This window comes from Salmo trutta, chromosome 26, assembly GCF_901001165.1.
Source record: "Salmo trutta chromosome 26, fSalTru1.1, whole genome shotgun sequence".
In the NCBI taxonomy this organism is placed as follows: Eukaryota; Metazoa; Chordata; class Actinopteri; order Salmoniformes; family Salmonidae; genus Salmo; species Salmo trutta.
Genome location: NC_042982.1, coordinates 35,724,711 through 35,745,719, shown reverse-complemented (window position 1 = coordinate 35,745,719; position 21,009 = coordinate 35,724,711).

The window sequence follows — 21,009 nt, the reverse complement described above, 5'->3', positions numbered from 1 at the left end:
AACACTACATAAAGTGAGAAACCACAACAATACATGAAGAGAGACACCAAAACACAGCATAAAGGGAGACACCACAGCACCACATGCAGACATCACAAAACTACATAAAGACACCATAACACTTCCTAAAGAGAGACACCACAACACTACATAAAGAGAGACACCCCAACACTACATGTGGCTCAGTTGGTAGAGCATGGTGTTTGCAACGCCAGCATGGTGTGTGCAACGCCAGGGTTGTGGGTTCGATTCCCATGGGGGGCCAGGACAAAAGAAAATTGTATGAAATGTATGTATTCACTACTGTAAGTCGCTCTGGATAAGAGCATCTGCTAAATGACTAAAATGTAAATGTCACCACAACACTAATTAAATAGAGGCACCACAACACTACAAAACAGAACACTACATAAAGAGAGACACCAAAACACTACATAAAGAGAGACACTTCAGCACTACATATATAGAGACAGCACAACACTACATAAAGTTAGACACCACAACACTACGTACTTAGAGAAACTTCAGCAATACATAAAGAGAGACACCACAACGCTACGTAAAGAGTTACACCATAACACTCCATATATAAAGACACCACAACATTACATACAGACACAACAACATTACATAAAGTGAGACACCACTACATACAGACACCACAACACTACATAAAGAGACACAACAAAACTACATAAAGAGAGACACCACAAACTACATGAAGAGAAATTTCAGCACTACATATATAGAGACACTACATAAAGTAAGAAACCACAACACTACGTAAATAGAGACACCACAACACTACATGTAGAGATACCAAAACACTACAGAAAGAATGACACCACAACACTACATAAATAGAGACACCACAACACTTCGTAAGGAGAGACAACATTACATACAGACACCACAAAACTACATACAGACACCACTACATTACGTAAATAGAGACACTTCAACAATACATAAAGAGAGACACCACAGCACTCCATAAGGAGAGACACCACAACACAACATAAAGAGAGACACCAAGACACTACGTAAAGAGTTACACCATAACACTCCATATATAAAGACACCATTACATACAGACACAACAACATTACATAAAGTGAGACACCACAACACTACATACAGACACCACAACACTACATAAAGAGACACCACAATACTACATAGAGACACCACACCACTACATGAAGAGAGTCACCACAACACTACACAGAGACACCACAGCACTACATAAATATAGACACCATAATACTACATATAGTAAGACACCACAACAATATATAAAGAGAGACACCACAACACTACATAAAGAGAGACACTGCAACACTACATAAATATAGACAACACAACATAAATAGAGACACCACAAAACTACATAAATAGAGACACCACAACACTATATAAAGTTATACAACACTACATAATGAGAGACACCAAAACACTACGTAACACCACAACACTCTTTATGTATAGACACCACAAATTGACATACAGACACCGAAACATTACATAATGAGAGACACCACACCACTGCATAAAGAGAGATACCACAACACTATTTAAATAGAGACACCACAACACTACATGAAGAGAGACACCACAGCACTACATAAAGAGAGACACCACAACACTACATATAGTGAGACACCACAGCACTACATATAGTGAGACACCACAACACTACATAAAGAGATACACCACAACACTACGTAAAGAGACATCTCAACACTACATAAAGAGAGACGCCAAAACACTACATAAAGTGAGACCTAAGACAACACAACTTGGCAGCAACACAACATGACAACAACATGGTAACAACAAAACATGGCAGCAGCACATGGTCGGAGCACAAACATGTTGCAAACATTGTTAAGCACAGGCAACAGCACAAAGGGCAAGAAGGTAGAGACAACAAAACATCACGAGAAGCAGCCACAAGTGTCAGTAAGAGTGTTAATGATTGAGTCTTTGAATGTAGAGATGAAGATGAAACGGTCCAGTTTGAGTGTTTGTTGCAGCTCGTTCCAGTTGCTAGCTGCAGTGAACTGAAAAGAGGAGCGACCCAGGGATGTGTGTGCTTTGGGGACCTTTAACAGAATGTGACTGGCAGAACAGGTGTTGTATGTGGAGAATGAGGGCTGCAGTAGATATCTCAGATATGGGGAGTGAGGCCTAAGAGGGTTTTATAAATAAGCATCAACCAGTGGGTCTTACGCCGGGTCTAAAGAGATGGCAATTTTACAGAGGAGTATAGAGTGCAGTGATGTTTCCTATAAGGAGCATTGGTGGTAAATCTGATGGCCAAATGGTAAAGAACATTTTGCTGCTCGAGAGCACCCTTACCTGCCGATCTATAAATGATGTCTCCGTAATCTAGCTAACATGGGTAGGAGGGTCATCTGAAACAGGGTTAGTTTGGCAGCTGGGGTGAAGAGGAACGATTACAATAGAGGAAACCAGGTCTAGATTTAACCTTAGCCTGCATCTTGGATATGTGCTGAGACAAGGACAGTGTACTGTCTAGTCATCTCCCAAGTACTTGTATGAGGTGACTACCTCTAAACCCTTATTTTGGCCCACACACCTGTTGAAAGGACAGTCTCTGCGACAGTGTGTGTGAGTCTGTGCTTCTTCCTGGTCCGTCTCATTGTTCTGGTGTATTCTGGTCTGTCTCAGTATTCTGGTCTGTCTCATTGTTCTGGTGTATTCTGGTCTGTCTCAGTATTCTGCTCTGTCTCATTGTTCTGGTGTATCCTGGTCTGTCTCATTGTTCTGGTGTATTCTGGTCTGTCTCATTGTTCTGGTGTATCCTGGTCTGTCTCATTGTTCTGGTGTATTCCGGTCTGTCTCATTGTTCTGGTGTATCCTGGTCTGTCTCATTGTTCTGGTGTATTCTGGTCTGTCTCATTGTTCTGGTGTATCCTGGTCTGTCTCATTGTTCTGGTGTATCCTGGTCTGTCTCATTGTTCTGGTGTATCCTGGTCTGTCTCAGTGATCTGGTGTATCCTGGTCTGTCTCATTGTTCTGGTGTATTCTGGTCTGTCTCATTGTTCTAGTGTATTCTGGTCTGTCTCATTGTTCTGGTGTATCCTGGTCTGTCTCAGTGTTCTGGTGTATCCTGGTCTGTCTCATTGTTCTGGTGTATTCTGGTCTGTCTCATTGTTCTGGTGTATCCTGGTCTGTCTCAGTGTTCTGGTGTATCCTGGTCTGTCTCATTGTTCTGGTGTATTCTGGTCTGTCTCATTGTTCTGGTGTATTCTGGTCTGTCTCATTGTTCTGGTGTATTCTGGTCTGTCTGTGTTCTGGTGTATTCTGGTCTGTCTGTGTTCTGGTGTATTCTGGTCTGTCTGTGTTCTGGTGTATTCTGGTCTGTCTCATTGTTCTGGTGTATTCTAGTCTGTCAGTGTTCTGGTGTATTCTGGTCTGTCTCATTGTTCTGGTGTATTCTGGTCTGTCTGTGTTCTGGTGTATCCTGGTCTGTCTCATTGTTCTGGTGTATTCTGGTCTGTCAGTGTTCTGGTGTATTCTGGTCTGTCAGTGTTCTGGTGTATTCTGGTCTGTCTGTGTTCTGGTGTATCCTGGTCTGTCTCATTGTTCTGGTGTATTCTGGTCTGTCTGTGTTCTGGTGTATCCTGGTCTGTCTCATTGTTCTGGTGTATTCTGGTCTGTCAGTGTTCTGGTGTATTCTGGTCTGTCTGTGTTCTGGTGTATTCTGGTCTGTCGGTGTTCTGGTGTATTCTGGTCTGTCTGTGATCTGGTGTATTCTGGTCTGTCTGTGTTCTGGTGTATTCTGGTCTGTCTGTGTTCTGGTGTATTCTGGTCTGTCTCAGTGTTCTGGTGTATCCTGGTCTGTCAGTGTTCTGGTGTATTCTGGTCTGTCTCATTGTTCTGGTGTATCCTGGTCTGTCTAATTGTTCTGGTATATTCTGGTCTGTCTTATTGTTCTGGTGTATTCTGGTCTGTCTCATTGTTCTGGTGTATTCTGGTCTGTCTCATTGTTCTGGTGTATTCTGGTCTGTCTGTGTTCTGGTGTATTCTGGTCTGTCTCATTGTTCTGGTGTATTCTGGTCTGTCAGTGTTCTGGTGTATCCTGGTCTGTCTCATTGTTCTGGTGTATCCTGGTCAGTCTCATTGTTCTGGTGTATCCTGGTCAGTCTCAGTGTTCTGGTGTATTCTGGTCTGTCTCAGTGTTCTGGTGTATTCTGGTCTGTCTGTGATCTGGTGTATCCTGGTCTGTCTAATTGTTCTGGTGTATCCTGGTCTGTCTCAGTGTTCTGGTGTATCCTGGTCTGTCTCATTGTTCTGGTGTATCCTGGTCTGTCTCATTGTTCTGGTGTATTCTGGTCTGTCTCATTGTTCTGGTGTATTCTGGTCTGTCTCAGTGTTCTGGTGTATCCTGGTCTGTCAGTGTTCTGGTGTATTCTGGTCTGTCTCAGTGTTCTGGTGTATCCTGGTCTGTCAGTGTTCTGGTGTATTCTGGTCTGTCTCATTGTTCTGGTGTATCCTGGTCTGTCTAATTGTTCTGGTATATTCTGGTCTGTCTTATTGTTCTGGTGTATTCTGGTCTGTCTCATTGTTCTGGTGTATTCTGGTCTGTCTCATTGTTCTGGTGTATTCTGGTCTGTCTGTGTTCTGGTGTATTCTGGTCTGTCTCATTGTTCTGGTGTATTCTGGTCTGTCAGTGTTCTGGTGTATCCTGGTCTGTCTCATTGTTCTGGTGTATCCTGGTCAGTCTCATTGTTCTGGTGTATCCTGGTCAGTCTCAGTGTTCTGGTGTATTCTGGTCTGTCTCAGTGTTCTGGTGTATTCTGGTCTGTCTGTGATCTGGTGTATCCTGGTCTGTCTAATTGTTCTGGTGTATCCTGGTCTGTCTCAGTGTTCTGGTGTATCCTGGTCTGTCTCATTGTTCTGGTGTATCCTGGTCTGTCTCATTGTTCTGGTGTATTCTGGTCTGTCTCATTGTTCTGGTGTATTCTGGTCTGTCTCAGTGTTCTGGTGTATCCTGGTCTGTCAGTGTTCTGGTGTATTCTGGTCTGTCTCAGTGTTCTGGTGTATCCTGGTCTGTCAGTGTTCTGGTGTATCCTGTTCTGTCTCAGTGTTCTGGTGTATCCTGGTCTGTCTCATTGTTCTGGTGTATCCTGGTCTGTCTCAGTGTTCTGGTGTATTCTGGTCTGTCAGTGTTCTGGTGTATTCTGGTCTGTCAGTGTTCTGGTGTTTTCTGGTCTGTCTCATTGTTCTGGTGTATTCTGGTCTGTCTCAGTGTTCTGGTGTATCCTGGTCTGTCAGTGTTCTGGTGTATCCTGGCTGGAGGTCAGTCACAAGTTGTAACCAAGGAGAACACCATAACATGAGCAATACCACCTACTGTACTGTGGACCTGGGACGAGCTCTGAAATGGGAGCACACACACACACACCAGCTAAGGAGGGGGACTGGATGTGAGTCACAACAAGACTCACCAGCCCTCCTGATCAGCACCAGAGAGGTACATTTAGCCTGGGGAAGGAGTTGGGGCCTGTGGGTGTCAGGTGTCTCTTCTGAGGAGGTGTGGGGGGGATAAGGAATATGACTCCTAAAAGCTGCTCAGCCCCCGCATTCCCCATCTCTCTACCACATGTAGAGTAAGGGATAGTCTTTAACTGATCACTTCCAAACATATCTGACATAGTCCCAGTGGTAACTAGATGAGTTTGTCCAGGCTGGTGTCCATGTCACAGTGGTAACTAGATGAGTTTGTCCAGGCTGGTGTCCATGTCCCAGTGGTAACTAGATGAGTGTTTCCAGGCTGGTGTCCATGTCCAAGTGGTAACTAGATGAGTGTTTCCAGGCTGGTGTCCATGTCCCAGTGGTAACTAGATGAGTTTGTCCAGGCTGGTGTCCATGGCCCTATCGTCCAGTAGTAACTAGATGAGTCCGTGGTGTGCTGGTGTCCATGGCCCTATCGTCCCAGTGGTAACTAGATGAGTCCGTGGTGTGCTGGTGTCCATGGCCCTATCGTCCCAGTAGTAACTAGATGAGTGTGTCCAAGCTGGTGTCCATGGCCCTATCGTCCAGTAGTAACTAGATGAGTCCGTGGTGTGCTGGTGTCTATGGCCCTATCGTCCAGTAGTAACTAGATGAGTCCGTGGTGTGCTGGTGTCCATGACCCTATCGTCCAGTAGTAACTAGATGAGTCCGTGGTGTGCTGGTGTCCATGGCCCTATCGTCCCAGTGGTAACTAGATGAGTCCGTGGTGTGCTGGTGTCCATGGCCCTATCGTCCCAGTAGTAACTAGATGAGTGTGTCCAAGCTGGTGTCCATGGCCCTATCGTCCAGTAGTAACTAGATGAGTCCGTGGTGTGCTGGTGTCTATGGCCCTATCGTCCAGTAGTAACTAGATGAGTCCGTGGTGTGCTGGTGTCCATGACCCTATCGTCCAGTAGTAACTAGATGAGTCCGTGGTGTGCTGGTGTCCATGGCCCTATCGTCCCAGTAGTAACTAGATGAGTCCGTGGTGTGCTGGTGTCCATGGCCCTATCGTCCCAGTAATAACTAGATGAGTCCGTGGTGTGCTGGTGTCCATGGCCCTATCGTCCCAGTAATAACTAGATGAGTCCGTGGTGTGCTGGTGTCCATGGCCCTATCGTCCCAGTAGTAACTAGATGAGTCTGTGGTGTGCTGGTGTCCATGGCCCTATTGTCCCAGTAGTAACTAGATGAGTCCGTGGTGTGCTGGTGTCCATGGCCCTATTGTCCAGTAGTAACTAGATGAGTCCGTGGTGTGCTGGTGTCTATGGCCCTATCGTCCAGTAGTAACTAGATGAGTCCGTGGTGTGCTGGTGTCTATGGCCCTATCGTCCCAGTAGTAACTAGATGAGTCCGTGGTGTGCTGGTGTCTATGGCCCTATCGTCCCAGTAGTAACTAGATGAGTCCGTGGTGTGCTGGTGTCCATGGTCCTACGGGAGCTCTGTTTGATATATTCATGTCTTGATATTTGGCTGACAGCTCAGAATGATTAGACTGCCTGCTGTCATTAGGTCAAAGGGATGTCTAACCATTAGGCTGTGTCTTTCCCTGGCAACGCACAACACATCGGTGTGTGTGTATCTGTGTGTACCGTACATTTATACTTGTTCTGACAGTAAATGTAAAGGTCAGGTCTTAGCAGTGTTATTAATAAACAAGGAGATGTGACTCTTATCAACAACTCCTCAGGTTTCCAACATCACACAGACATTGAATCTCCACGCATGACTGTGGGATTGTCCCAAAGGGTATGTCTGAGAATCTTTGATTGGAAATTTTAGCCCCTCAGCGGTATTCCCATTTGAGTATTCAGATTCTATCTTCATCTCCCTACCCCCCACCTCACCTCTACTCAGATGTGTGTATGCCCTCCTCCCTCCCCCACCTCAGTAGAAAGGTCAAAGGTTAGAAGCCAAAGTGGTGATAAGTACTTCCAAGTCATCTCTATCTCCAAGGGTCAGAGTTGTCTTATAGAAACTGTAACATCACTGTTCCTAAAATGGCTGAAACAACTAATCAGTTCAATCACTGTCAGTTCAGTTTACCCAGCTCACTCTTTCTCTCTGTCTATCTTTCCTTCTCTCTGTCTTCAACTCTCTCCTTACTAACACACAAGTATCACATGTACTGTATGTGTGTTGTGAAATGCATGGATCTATTTTTAGAGGAATAGAGAACATTCCCTGATGCTGATCAGATATCAGCCCTGCTCTCCTGAATCAATATTTTGTCTCCGAGCACAGGTACTCTCAGCCCTAAACTAATTTAGTTGACATTTGGCATTTGGTATTTTATTAGGATCCCTATTAGCTGTTGCGAAAGCAGCAGCTACTCTTCATGGGGTCCACACAAACATGAAACATGACATAATACAGAACATTAAAAGACAAGAACAGCTCAAGGACAGAACTACATCAATTTAAAAAAGGCATATGTAGCCTACATATCAATACCTTGACACCAGTGTCCCCCACATTGACTCTGTACCGGTTCCCCCTGTATATAGCCCCGCTATTGGTATTTACTGCTGCTCTTTAATTATTTGTTATTCTTATCTCTTACTTTTTGGGGGGTATTTTATGTAAGGTCTATCTATATGTATGTAAGGTCTACACCTGTTGTATTCGGGTATGTGACAAATACAATTTCATTTGATTTAAAATACATTCACACAAACTATCTAGGTCAAATATAGGCGTTGTGCTGTGAGGTGTTGCTTTATCTGTTTTTTGAAACCAGGTTTGCTGTTCATTTGAGCAATATGAGATGGAAGGGAGCTCCATGCAATAATGGCTCTTCATAATACTGTACACTTTCTTGAATTTGTTCTGGATTTGGGGACTGTGAAAATACCCCTGGTGGCATGTCTGGTGGGGTAAGTGTGTGTGTCAGAGCTGTGTGTAAGTGGACTACACAAACAATTTGGGATTTTCAACATAATTAATGTTTGTTATAAAAAGAAGAAGTGATGCAGTCAGTCTCTCCTCAAGTCTTAGCCAAGAGACACTGGCATGCATAGTATTTATATTATCCCTCTGATTACAATGAAGACCAAGACGTGCCACTCTGTTCTGGGCCAGCTGCAGCTTAACTTGGTCTTTCCTTGCAGCACTCAAGCACACGACTGATCAATAATCAAGATAAGGCAAAACTAGAGCCTGTCGGAATTGCTTTTTGAAGTGTGGTGTCAAAAAAGCAAAGTATCTCTTTATTACGGACAGACCTCTCACCCCACCTTTACAACCATTGAATCCATATGTTTTCATCATGACAGTTTACAATCTAAGGTAACGCCAAGTAATTTAGTGTCCTCAACTTGTTCAACAGCCACAGCATTCATTACTAGATTCAGCTGAGGTGTAGAACTTAAGGAATGATTTGGACCAAATACAATGCTCTTAGTTTTAGAGATGTTCAGGACCAGTTTATTACTGGCCACCCATTCCAAAACAGACTTCAACTCTTTGCTAAGGACTTCATTGACTTAATTATCTGTGTTTGCTGATGTGTATATGGTTGAATAATCAGCATACACACATGCTTTGTTTAATGCCAGTGGTAGGTCAATGGTAAAAATATAAAAGAGTAGAGGGTCTAGAGAGCTGCCCTGCGGAACAACACACTTTACATGTTTGACATTAGAGAAGCTTCCATTAAAGAAAACCATCTTAGATAGATAGCTCTGAATCCACAAAACGGCAGAGGTTGAAAATCCATAACACATATGTTTTCTCAACAGCAGGTTATGGTCAATAATATCAAAGACTGCACTGAACAGCACAGCTCCAACAATCTTCTTACTGTCAATTTCTTCCAACCAATCATCAGTCATGTGTGTCAGTGCAGTACATGTTGAGTGCCCTTCACTATAAGCATGCGACGAGTTTGTTGTTAATATGTTTACAGAGAAGTAACATTGTATTTGGTCAAACACTATTTTTTCCAGCAGTTATCTAAGAGCTGGCAGCAAGCTGATATGTCTGCTGATAGAATCAGTAAAGGCCGCTTTACCACTCTTGAGTAGCGGAATGACTTTGGCTTCCCTCCAGGCTTGAGGACAACGCCTTTCCTCTAAACTCAGATTAAAGATGTGACAGATAGGAGTGGCTATAGATTCAGATACTATCCTCAGTAGCTTTCCATCTAAGTTGTCAATGCCAGGAGGTTTGTTATTATTGATCGATAACAATAATTGTTCAACCTCTCCCACACTAACTTTACATAATTCAAACTTACAATGCTTTTTTTATGCATGAGTACAATGGCTCACTGTTCGTTGTTGGCATTTGCTGCCTAAGTTTGCCCACTTTACCAATGAAGTAATCATTAAAATAATTGGCAACCTCACATGATTTTGTGAGTAAAAGCATCCACCGCTTTTTTTCTTCTTCCAGTTGTCACCTAAAAACACTTCAATAACACTTGGCAATAACTTGACCACTTCAATGGATATTTCTTACTTGGAGAAATCAGCTAGCTCCACCCTCAACTTCCGGACTTGTCTCCGTGCTGCTGTGCAGTTTGTTGCTACTTGGCTATCTGCCAAACGTTGAGTTTTTTACTATTAATACATTTCCAACATCTTCATTTTTTCCTCGGTCAAATTTTTTCATTCAACTTTTTAACCCTGGAAGCTTTATCTGGATATGGTTATATAGGATCTCCACCAGCCCAAAAAGCTAAGTAGTAACATTATGCCATCCAATTGCAGCCTCTGTACTCATAATATGCAGGAAAAGTATCGCCTTATGGTGAGGATAGCCGAGCTGCAAGCCCAGCTTCAGATGTAATCATTAGGCAAGGGAAATTTAAGTGTAGGAAAGGATGAAACAGTGTCTGTGCCACCAATAAGTAAAGATAGTAGTAAAGATAGTAGTATAAATACCCCCCGCACCTGCAGCCGGACAATTTTCTCATGGCTACTGGAAAGAAATGCTGTCGGCATGCTCAACTGGAGTCGCTCATTCAGCCGACAGAAACTTTAAAATGGTTCTACCCATCAATCAACGAGTCGGAGTCAGAGGCCGAGCATTCTCAGGCCTCTCTTCCACCCGTTACGGGGTCTGATCTGATGAAGCCTCCCGCCATTAGCTCTGACAAATTGAAAACCCTAGTCATTGGCAAATCCATTACCCACAAAAATAATCATCCAGCTATTACATTTTTACATTTTACGTCATTTAGCAGACGCTCTTATCCAGAGCGACTTACAGTAGCGAACGCATACATTTCATACAATTTCATACATATCATACATTTTATTTCTGTGCTGGCCCCCCGTGGGAATCGAACCCACAACCCTGGTGTTGCAAACACCATGCTCTACCAACTGAGCTACAGGGAAGGCTATCATACACTGTGTACAGGGGCAGGGCTCCTGACGTAAAGGCTAATCTGGAGATGGTGCTGGCTAAAACTGGTGTAGAGTGTAGAGAGTAAAGGGATATTGTTATCGACGTCGGCACCAACGATGTTAGGATGAAACAGTCAGAGGTCACCAAGTGTAACATAGCTTCAGTGTGTAAATTAGCTAGAAAGATGTCGGCATTTAGTAGTTGTCTCTGGCCTCCTCCCAGTAAGGGGGAGTGATGAGCTCTACAGCAGTCTCACAACTCAATCACTGGCTGAAAACAATTTTTTGCCCGTCCCAAAAGACAGATCATTTTCCCTCTTTCTGGGACTCACCTACAAACAGGACCAAGCCTGGCCTGCTGAGGAGTGACATACTCCATCCTAGCTGGGTGCTCTCATCTTATCTATCAACATAGACAGGGCTCTAACTCCTCTAGCTCCACAATGAGATAAGGTGCAGGCCAAGCAGCAGGCTGTTAGCCAGCCTGCCACCTTAGTGGAGTCTGTGACTAGCACAGTCAGTGTAGTCATTTCAGCTATCCCCATTGAGACCGTGTCTGTGCCTCGATCTAGGTTGAGTAGAACTAAAGATGGTGGTGTTTGCTTTAGAAATCTCACTGGAATAAAGACCTCCTCCCTTATTGAAAGAGACAGGCTGTATGAAATGACGCCGACAAGAGATGGTCGCCTCACTTCCCGTTCTTAGGAAACTATGCAGTATTTTCTTTTTTATGTATTATTTCTTACACTGTTACCCCAGGCAATGTCAATTTACCAACATTACGACCAGGAATATGACTATCCCGAGGCGGATCCTCTGTTTGGACAACCACCCAGGACAATGGATCTGATCCCAGTCGGCGACCCAAAACAACGGCGCTGCAGAAGGCTCCGCAGATGTGCACATCGCTCACCACTCCCGAGTATACTACTCGCCAATGTCCAGTCTCTTGACAAGGTAGATAAAATTCGAGCCTTCCAGAGAGACATCAGAGATTGTAACATTCTCTGTTTCACGGAAACATGGCTCTCTCGGGAAATGTTGTCAGTACAGCCACCGGGGTCCTCCATGCATCACGCCGATAGAGATAAACACCTCTTTGGGAAGAGGAAGAGCAGGGGTGTATTCTTTATGATTAACAACGCATGGTGCAATCATAACAACATACAAGAACTCAAGTCATTCTGTTCACCCGACCTAGAATTCCTTACAATCAAATGCCGGCCATTTTACCTACCAAGAGAATTCTCGTCAGTTACAGTGGTTCCTCCTTTAAAAGTTGCGAGCTTGCACAGTCGGATTTAGAGGTACCCAGTGTCATGGCTTCATTGCTCCAGACCACCACAAGGTGGTGTTAGAGCACTCATGCATTTGGGTCCCAAGGTTTTTATATGACCAATCATGTCAAGTGGTTCCAATGTAAGTTATGTAAGTTGTTATAACGTCATAACGAGTCAAGCAAAAAAATTACAATTGAAAGGAATATGTTAGTTAATGTAGAGACAAATGTTTGTGCATATTTGTTTGTCATAAAGTTAATTTATGAAAATCGCTATTTAGCAAGTTCTGACTAGCTAACATTAGCCAGCTAGCTCGTGTTAGGAGAATGAATTTGTAATTCGTGTTGTTTAATGTTTTAGGGACTCCTGAGAAAACCAGCAAACCAGGCTGTCGTCTTGTGAAACAGTGGATGTAAAGAATCTAGCTAGCTAAAGTATTTACTGAAAATTGAATGTACAATTGTGTAAGCTTGCCTTGCAATGCAGCTGAAGTAAAATAGCTAGCTAACTATTTACTTGCTTATTATGTAGTGTAGGATAAAAATAACTGTATGCCTATGGATGTGCAGCTAGCTACAGTATGTAGCCGATCTGTGTATGGACCCTAAAACATTAGGTTCTGAACTAATATTCATACCAATCTATGAACCTCAGCTATCATAGTTGTTGTATCAACTTCAAGTCTGAATGGCATTAATGAAGCCTATGGATAGAGTAGAATATAATAACTTTATTGTACCAAGGTTGCAAGTCCTATATACACATGTACTGTAGTTATTACCACACATGAGATTCCACATTGTAGTCTGTACATTGAATATATTCACTGATCATGTACTCTTCCTTGGCAAATAAAGGTGCGGTTCAGGTATGAATCTCTGAGACATTCTTTTTCAGTCATATCAAACTCCATTATTTGAATGATGCTGTGTCTGCATGTATGTATTACATTTATACACTTCAACAGTGTTTACCACTCCTGCTCCTGGGACATCAAGGATTACACATTGTAACTATGCAATAGACTAGAAACATTGATTTGTAACGCATATACACAGAAACAAACATTGATATCTAACTCCCTTCATCTGCATTAATCTGAGGACACAGGGTAGTATTTCAATGAGATTTCAACCAGTCGAGAATGTCAAACGCTTCATTGATAGAACTTCATTATCCAGGTGTTATAAATGCGTAAATGCATTATAATTATGAGAATTGTAATATCATAAATACAAGGTCAAACTGTACCTCAATGCACATATGGTGTGCATTATAAAACGAGGAAGAAAGACGAGGTGGGGAGAGAGGTGTAGAAGACAAAGGGAAAGAGGTAAGAACAGCGGCAGACAGCATATGATTCATGAATTACAGTGCTACCCTTATTCTCTCAGTTCATCACAATTGCGGTGTCTCCTAACCGGCCTTGGGCCCCCAGTTGGCCCGAAGGTTATCTTAAGAGCGGGTGAGCTGGCGATGACGGGACCGGCTTCCTCTCTCACATCAAAACATACCTGCAGACGAGAGAGCTTTATTAAGCCTTGTTTTTTTATTCTATCACAGTCAGTCATCTTAAAATCAGGAGGTGAAATGCAAAACTGGCCTTGGATCATTAACTCTGGGACTACTACATCTCTGTCTGTAAGTCAATGTAAAGCATCTCTTTAGTAATACTTCCTGTTGACCCGACCAAGTGACATCACCTATGATCATGCTGTGCCCTCTGTGTCAGCCAGTTCAGATGCGGGAGGGGTTCACCAACACAGCTGATATAACCTAGAGGATTTAGGGAGAATGGGAAGAGGGGTGAAGTGAAGAAGAGAGACTTATTGTGTGTGTGTGGTCTCACCTGGTGTCCACACTAAGTGGCTACAGAGTACTTTATGCTGAAAAACAGACACATGAGGAGAAACAATAGAAGATAATGTCAATAGAAGATACTGTATGTGACGCAGACACCTATCGGAGTGTACCTGAAACATTTAAATATAGAGGGCTATGTGTCTCACCACTTGGTTATTGCAAGGCTAACCCCCAGGGAAATTATGACTTGGCAGCAACAGATAGTCCAGTGAAATGGCTGTGTTTATGTGGTGTAAATCTGAAAATTAGCAGCTGACATCTTAAGGTTTTTTTAATTAATGCATGTGAGACAGGTTCCATGTACAACAAGACAGTCAGAGATGGAGAAAAAGAACACAGAAGAGTTTAATTACCTCTGGTTATGGACACTTTTTGCCAGCAGTAAAGCTTTCACGCCCTGTTCCTCGGACAGTAACATCTGCCAATATCTACATTTTCAACCCCTTGGTCAGCTCTCTCTGAGAGTAAAGAAAACAGCTTATTTTTTTATAGATATGGAAACAATAACTGAGATATGACCGTTCAATCTAAAGCAGCAGATGTAATTTTTAGGATACGTCAATACAGCCCAGTGCTGATTACCTGAGATGCCATCTTCGAGGGTGTCCAGTTTGACTTCCTTTGTGACGAAAAAAAGTTGCTTTCAGAACAATAATTTTTGATTGAAAATAAAAAAGGTTTTGCTCCCGACAAAAAGGCACAAATGTATCTACATAGCATATAACAATTTGCCTGTGAATAACCACACCTTCATACAAACGTGCTACTGTGTACCGAATTCTTGATGCACAACCGAAGATGCTGCCATATCCTGCCAGCACGCCCACAAGCGAGTCACTCAGGAGCAGAATGATGACGCGTGGAAGAGGGAAAAGAATGAGATGGGAACAGCAATTTGTTGCAAGTTGAGGAGGAGGGCTAATAGCTGAACAATGGACTATTCAACCTTTACTAAAAAATAGTCTGATAGCCGAGCTAGGCGTGAACCCCCCCCCCCCCCTCCTCTCACAGACCAGATTTCCCCTAACGACCAAGGGGTACTCAATGTAATAAAGTAATGACTTTTCAAATAACTTACCTTACACGTTATGTTAGTTGACAATTTGTTAGCTATGCTGTCCTTACGAACCACATAGCATATCATTACAGCAGTATGTACCGGTATGTTAACTAGCTACCTAACGTTAGTAGTTATACATCAAACTTGCCAGTATATTAACTATAGGCCATCTAACTACCCAACGTTTATTGACTTGATTACTCTCGTCATTCTTAGCTTAGCTAAATGGTATAGTCGTTGTGCTTTCTCAATGGACATTCTTGTGCTTTCGTACATTCACTCTGGCTTTCTATAGGCTGGACAATAGAACGAGTCAAAATTCACCCAAGGCTGAAAAACGGCTTAAGAACGTTGACTAAACTGGAATACTAGCGTGAGCCCATTGCAAAGGAATGGAATTGAATGTTCACAGAGCCTGTTTTGACTGGAGTGATGCTTAGAATTCCATGAAAATGTATCCCTTTTTATTTTACCACTACAATCTGCTCGTTGGACGAAACTGGAAAAAAACTACTTGTGTAGAAATTAAACATCTGCACCTCGATGGTGTCAACTGTGCTTATGTCTGTGTAATGAAAAAGTAGGGTCTGGCGATCGATGACAAACGTGCTCGCTGCCCAGACTTACATAATTACAAAGAGGAGATTTTCCTAATTAAAATGGTGCCCATGTAACAGTTTTGCTTCCGTCCCTCTCCTCGCCCTACCTGGCTCGAACCAGGAACCCTCTGCACACATAGACAACAGCCACCCTCGAAGCATCATTACCCATCGCTCCTCAAAAGACACAGCCCTTGCAGAGCAAGGGGAACAACTACTTCAAAGTCTCAGAACGAATGATGTAAACGATTGATACACTATTAGCACGCACCCCGCTAACTAGCTAGCCTTTTCACACTGGTTACGCACGACTTGAAAAAAATCCAAATATAAACATTGTGAGATATTTGGCGAAATATAGAATGTTTGGAAGGCGAGTTTGTGCCACGGTGCTCAATAGAAATAATAGGAGCTGGCAGGGTGAAAAATGCACTAAAATAAGACCTGTTTTTTCACGATTACTTCAGAACGACAGCAAGCAGCTAGGAAATATGGTTATATTATGAAACTGGGCTCCATGGCGGGTGCAATGAACTCGTTTTTATCAGAAAATAACGTTGTTAAAAAATGTATGTGTCCAGCCTAATATCTACACGGATTTCAGAGCACTCTCGTCTGAGTGTACCAAAGCGCAGAATAATTACTTTACGAGCGCTCAACACCCTCAACACCCGTTGAATATGGCCGGTGTCAGTAAACGTTGGAAAAAAGTAATTCCATTAAATTGTTTCCAGCAGCACATTTACAGTCACTAACTCTCTGGTTAATACAAAAAAATGCCTTACCAGCTCTGCTAGGGTGAGTAAAATGGTCCTAGTGGTATCATTTGTGTCTGGAAGTAGCTAGCCAATGTTAGCTTGGGTGCTTGACTGCCGTTGTAAGGCCAGAATGCTCACATCAACCCTACTCCTCGGCCCGAACATCCAGTGTGCACTCCGAAAGCGAAGCGGTCTGAATTTACTCTGAATGGAAATACCATAATATTATTCAAATGAATTAAGCCACATTTCTTAAAATCAATCCCATATACTATGTTATTGCAAAAAAGGTTTTAAATTCTCTGGTAATGCCAATACAGAATACTGTCAAATACTTCTCAAAGATGCCCTTTGGTGGTCAAACTAGCAATAACTTGCAGTAACAGAAGAAATGGCTGAGAATTAAATGGCATGCCACAGAATGCTGCAGCAGCACGCAGGGTGTGCCGCAGTATGACAACTTTTAAAGGAAGAACCACTGTATAGTCACAGATGTGTGCATTCCTCCTCAAGTGAACACCAAGACAGCACTCAAGGAACTTCACTGGACTCTATGTAAACTGGAAGCCATATATCCGGAGGCTGCATTTATTGTAGCTGGGGATTTTAACAAAGCAAATTTGAGAACAAGGCTACCTAAATTCTATCAGCATATTGATTGTACAACTCGCAGGGCTGGTACTCTCGATCATTGCTACTCTAACTTCCGCGATGCATACAAAGTCCTCCCCTGCCTTCCCTTCGGCAAATCCGAACACAACGCCATCTTGCTCGTATGTCTTATAGGCAGAAACTCGAACAGGATCTACTAATGACGAGAACTATTCAACGCTGGTCTGACCAATTGGAAGCCACGCTTCAAGATTGTTTTGATCATGCCAACTGGAATATGTTCCGGGCAGCCTCAGAACAACATCGACCTATACGCTGACTCGGTGAGTGAGTTTATAAAGAAGTGCATTGGAGATGTTGTACTCACTGTGACTATTAAAACCTACCCCAACCAGAAACCGTTGAAGGATGGCAGCATTTGTGCAAAACTCAAAGCGCAATCCACCTCATTTAATCATGGAAAGAGGTCTGGAAATATGGCTGAATTTAAACAGTGTAGTTATTCCCTCCGCAAGGCAATCAAACAAGCGAAATGCCGGTACAGGGACAAGGTGGAGTTGCAATTCAACGGCTCAGACACGAGACATGTGGCAGGGTCTACAGGAAATCACAGACCACAAAAACAGTCACGTCATGGACACCGACGTCACGCTTCCAGACAAATTAAACACCTTTGCCCGCTTTGAGGATAATACAGTGCCACCGTCGCGGCTCACTAACAAAGACTGTGTCCCCCTCTCCTTCTCCATGGCTGAAGTGAGTAAAATATTTTAACTTGTTAACCCTCGCAAGGCTGCTGGCCCAGACGGCATCCCTAGCCGCGTCCTCAGTGCATGCACAGACCAGTTGGCTGGTGTGTTTACGGACATATTAAATAGCTCCTTATTCCTATCTGTTGTCCCCATATGCACAAGATGGCTACCATTGTTCCTGTACCCAAAAAGGCTAAGAAAACTGAACTAAATGACTACCGCCCCGTAGCACTTACTTCAGTCATCATGAAGTGCTTCGAGAGGCTAGTCAAGGATCATATCACCACCACCTTACCGGCTACCCTAGACCCACTTCAGTTTGCATACCACCTAAACAGGTCCAACAGATGACACAATCGCCATCACACTGCACACTACCCTATCACATCTGGACAAAAATAATACATATGTAAGAATGCTGTTCATTGACTACAGCTCAGCATTCAACACCATTACCAGTACCCTCCAAGCTCATCGTCAAGCTGGAGGCCCTGGGTCTCAACCCCACCCTGTGCAACTGGGTCCTGGTAGGAAACAACATCTCCACTTCGCTTACCCGCAACACCCCACAAGGGTGTGTGCTCAGCCATCTCCTGTACTCCCTGTTCACCCATGACTGCGTGGCCATGCACGCCTCCAACTCAATCATCAAGTTTGCAGACAACACAACATGAGTGGGCCTGATCACCAACAATGATGAGACAGTCTACAGGGAGGAGGTGAGGGCACTCGGAGTGTGGTGTCAGGAAAACAACCTCTCACTCAACGTCAACAAAACAAAGGAGATGATTGTGGACTTCAAGAAACCTCAAAGGAAGCACCCCCTTATCCACATCGAAGGGAAAGCAGTGGAGAATTCCTGGGCGTACACATGACAGACAAACTGAAATGGTCCACCCACACAGACAGTCTGGTGATGAAGGCTCAACAGCGCCTCTTCAACCTCAGGAGGCAGAAGAAATTTGGCTTGTCACCCCAAACCCTGACAAACATTTTCAGATGCACAATCAAGAGCATCCTGTCAGGCTGTTACGGCAACTGCACCACTCTCAACTGCAAGGCTCTCCAGAGGGTGGTGCGGTCTGCACAACGCATCACAGGGGGCAAACTACTTGCCCTCCATGACACCTACAGCATCCGATGTCACAGGAAGGCCAAAAAGATCATCAAGGACAACAACCACCAGAGCCACTGCCTGTTCACCCCGCTATCATCCAGAAGGCGAGGTCAGTACAGGTGCATCAACGCTCGGACTGTCACGGGTGTTGTTGGGTAGAGACGACCAAAACGCAGCAGGAATGTGGATGCTCATCTTGATTATTTATTAAATAAAGTGAACACCAAAAACGAAGAATGACAGTTTAACAGGCTAAAGTAAAAGCAGTGCTAAAGATAACTACCCACAAAAACCCCAGGTGAAAACAAGCTCCTAATATATGACTCCCAATCAGGAACAATGACGTACAGCTGTTCCTGATCGGGAGCCACACAAACCACACAGAAATAGACAGACTAGAAAACCATAGAAAACCAACACTAGAACATATTCTCAAACCTCAGACTACATAAACCAAACACCCCTTTAATAACACACACAACCCCAACCATACAAAACAAATACCCTTCTGCCACGTCCTGACCAAATTCTAATACAATTACTCCCTCTGCTGGTCAGGACGTGACATGGACAGAGAGATTGAAAAACAGCTTCTATCTCAAGGCCATCAGACTGCTAAGCAGCAATCACTAATGCAGAGAGGCTGCTGCCTACATTGAGACCCAATCACTGGACACTTTGACATTTCTAAAACTGTTTGAAGGATGTCTGTGAGTATAACAGAACTCATATGGCAGGCAAAAACCTGAGAAAAATCCAACGAGGAAGTGTGGAAATCTGAGGTTTGTCGTTCTTCAAGTAAAGCCTTTTTGAAATCGGACAATGTGGTTGGATTAACGAGAAGTATATCTTTAAAATGGGATATAATAGTTGTATGCTTGAGAAATTTGAGTTATGAGATTTTTGTTGTTTTGAATTTGCCACCCTGCTATATCACTGGCTGTTGAATAGTGTGTCTCGCGGGTGGGACGCTAGCGTCCAACATACCCCAGAGAGGTTAACTGAAACATGGCTCAAGCCTGATGAATTTACTGTGTTAAATGAGGCCTCTCCTCCTGGTTACACTAATGACCATATCCCCTGTGCATCCCGCAAAAGTGGAGGTGTCGATAACATTTACGACAGCAAATTTCATTTTCCAAAAAGAAAATGTCTGAGCTGTCTCTGCCTGACTGGCTCCCCTCTTCCACTGGGATTCTCTGCCTCTGACCCTGAGTCACTGGCTTACTAATGCTCCTTTATGCCGTCCCTAGGATGGGTGTGTCACGTGAGTGGGTTGAGTCACAGACGGGATCTACCTGTACAGTCTGGCTTGTGCAGTGGAGGAGATGTTATTCTGCCTGGTTGGTCCTGTCCGGAGGTATCATTGGACGGGACCACAGTGTCCCCTGACCCACCCCTGTCTCAGCCTTCAGTATCTATGCTGCAATTGTCTATGTGCTGGCTATGTGCTGGCTGGGTTTCTGTACAGCACTTTGTGACATCTGCTTTTGAAAAAAGGGCTTTTAAAATACATCTGATTAGTTTGATTGATACAGTAAGATGTTCTCTAAGCATTACAGGATATGGCTTCCTCAACACCTCCCCATAAGCATTCCTGTCTCTTCTATAGATGTTATTTCCTTGTATTGCTACTGCTGTATCATCAAATGAATTATTTATGTGACTCTCAGAAATGGCTAATATATGGATAATGGATAATATATGAATGTTATCTGATTTGAGCAAGTTACTAATTTAATTAACCTTATTCCTAAGGCTACATATATTAATATGGCCTATTTTCAGCCATTTCCTGGGTAGCTTATCAGAGATAGACATAATATGGAAAAGAGCAAACAAAGCAAAATTAAAAATGTATATATTCATTAAAACTTTTCAAAATAACACATTTTCCAAAACAATAAACCAAAGCCCTCCCTCGTTCCGCATTCAACAGGAAATGGTGTGATATTAGCGTCACAAAGGCAGGTCTAATGATTCTGAAGTGGAATAATCGTATTATTATCCAGCCACAGCAGACTGGAGCAGAGGTTGCCTCTATCTAAATGAAAACAGACAGTAAGCTGTGCCAGCTCAGTGGTCTGTAGAT